We start from the raw sequence: 3,094 nt of genomic DNA on the forward strand, positions 1-3,094 counted from the left end.
TAGAGTAATTGTAGCATCTGCACAAACCACTGTTTTAAACATTTTAGTTTGCTGTCTTAATGTGTGGGTAGATGTTTTTATAATTCCTGGAGCTCGGATGCTCCAAATCCACAATCAGGGTATCGAGTGTCACATAAAATGAATACGAGAAGGTTTCTCGGTGAAGTGTATGGGACACAGTTCACAGTTACTGATTTTCCCTGGCAGCAAACCTGAGATAGAGTGAAAAAGACGACTGTGCAAAACTTAATTTTATTTGCTTTTTAAAATAATCTGGGGCACTCTGTGCTGAGAGCAACCATCAGTTACAAAATTTTACTTTTAACTGATGGTTACAAATGTTATTACATTTTAGCAAATATTAAAGAATACAAAATATGACTTTGCACACATCAAAACTTACTTGCTATCAACTAGATATTACATTTTTCACTTGCCATGTTTTTTGTAAATATTAACCATGTACCTAAATTTTCTCTGACTTCCAGTGTTAGTAATTCAATAGTCAAGAAGTAATTTTAACAAGCTGAGGATACAGCTGTTTCTAAGCCCAGACAGACTTGCCTTAGTAAATGTAACTCATATAACAACTTGTTATAGCCAAGGTATGGTGAAGAACATCTCTGAACAGACAGCATGTCCATTCTGGAAGCAGATGGGCTACAGACTTTTCTGTCAACAACAACAAAGCATGGATCCATACCACCTTATATAAAGGTTGTATCAAGGGCTAGTGGTTATATATATAGTGTGATGATATTAGTACCACCCAAACATCATTTAAATGCCACACCTTACTGAGTTTTGCTGCTGACCATGCACAGTCCTTTAAGTGTGTACCCATCTCCTGCTGGGTCTGTCCACAATGATAATATACTATGTCACAAAGGTCAGATGATCTCAAAAGTGACATGACAACAAGCTCTCTGTACTCAAATGGCCTCCACAGGCATCAGATCTCAGTCCAACAGAACACCTTTGGGATGTGGTCGAGATTCTCATCATTGATATGCAGCCAACAAATCTGAAGCAACTGTGTGGTGCTATCATGTCAGTATGGACCAAAATCTCCGAGGAACATTTCCAGCACCTTGTTGAATCCATGAACAATTGAGACAGTTGAGTTCTGACCACAAATTTGTCCAGTAAGTAGCTTAAGTTATTTAGCTTAGCTTGAGGCTAAGCTAGCTAGTGGCAAGCTTGGTTAAACGTTTCAAGAAAAAGTTTCAAGAATGGGATTTAGACAATAAAATATATAAAAGATCAATTCAACCATTTATATTTTTAAACATATATTTGTGTATTTGGTATGACAGTTGGCTTTAAAACACAGAGTACAGCTGAAACCGACTGCTGAAAGAAACAGTAATAATATATTACTGAAATCTACATTCAAGCCACTATCACAGGCTGTGCTTACATGACTAAATGTAGCTAAATAACTCAACAAAATTCTTTCATTACAAGTTCCATTGGTTCATTAAGCCTTTTTGTATTATCCTCACTACAGCAGAGGTAGCAGCATCGTAATATGTTAGTTTAAACAGGAACAATTTTTATAAACACTTCCAATCTGATAAGTGAGCCATACCCACCTAAAGCTCACGTCAGAAAAAAACAGATATATTTTACCAAGTAACTCAAGGGGATGTTTGGTTTCTATATTAAGGGTCGGTTTTCACATTACTCCATGCAAAAACAACAGGTGATTAAACAGAAAAAAAAACATCATTGGTATACTCTGGAAACTCTGAAGTGCATCTTCTCCAAATATAACACCCGTTATATCAACAATGATGTTGCAAAGTCAGAACATCTGAAACACTGAGATGAACACTTTAACAGACGTCAACAAGCTGATTTTAACTGATCTAAAAATATCCAACTTTACGATAGTAGGCCTGCCCCGACTGGAGCAACCCAAAAATACTAAAACCTGTAGTCTTATTGATATTAACTGTTTTTAAATGATCTATATATTCTGTTTTGTTCTGTGATTAAACTGGGCCCTGTATTGCTATTAATTATTTTGTTGTAATTATTCTTAGTTTAGTTTTGTCGCTTTATGTCTGTAAAAGGCGCTTTATGTATAAATATTACTTTTTCTGTAATTTTTTTACTGCACAGAATCTGAGCATCTGGATTTGATTAAAGATCTACAAGGGCAAGATCCAGACAGAAAAGAAACCAATGAAACTAAAGAGGGGCAGCCAAGAAGGAGACATGCAGTAGGTTAATATGAGCTGTCAGGTCGTGATGCAGATGAGAGGGGTGAGTCAAGCAGTTTGGGAAGTTTGATTCTACAATAATGCTGCTGTACCCTTAGCAGTGATATCATATATACATTCATGCAGTGGTTCAGTGTTTACTGCCTCACAACAAGAATGTCCTGTATTTGAAACCGGGTCGTTCTTCTTGTGTCAGCGTGGGTTTCTCCCACACTCCAAAGACATGCACAGAGTTAAGTTAATCAGCAATTCTAAATAGAGCGCAGGTGTGAATGTGAATGTAATAGCCCTGACAGATCCAGGTGTACTTATTTCTTGAATTATGACAGCTGGGATGGCCTCGCCCACAAGAAAAGATGGCCATTGTTTTTGAAAGCATTTGATCAGCAAGATTATTTCCCAGAAAGATGAGCAAGGTCACATTCTTCCTCGATGACCCCGTATTTCATTTTTCTAGTTAAAGAGAGACACTGAAGTGACCTTTGTGGGTATGACTGTTTGGACGCCACATTGCTACTGTAGAAAGACACAAATGATGCCACATTATTAATGTACATGACGGAATATGATTTAAGAGTTACGATAATTCGTCACTTAAACATTTAAACTAACTTTTAAACTAAAATAATCAATTTTTTAAAAATGTAATAAGTTTTTTTTTCTATTGATGTAGTATTTGTTTCTAAATTGAGTGACTTTCTACAATTATGATATGGGTTTCTTAATTTAATTTGGGGGAATTAAAGAAAATTTCCGTTTAGTCGTGATTAAACTCATAATGTATGGTTTAAAAGTGCATAAACCTACCAGCAGGACATAATCCGAGGACTTTCCCTACAAGTGGGCGGGTCTGTTTCTTCGTCAGG

The sequence above is a fragment of the Oreochromis aureus genome, linkage group 12, assembly GCF_013358895.1.
Source record: "Oreochromis aureus strain Israel breed Guangdong linkage group 12, ZZ_aureus, whole genome shotgun sequence".
Lineage (NCBI taxonomy): Eukaryota > Metazoa > Chordata > Actinopteri > Cichliformes > Cichlidae > Oreochromis > Oreochromis aureus.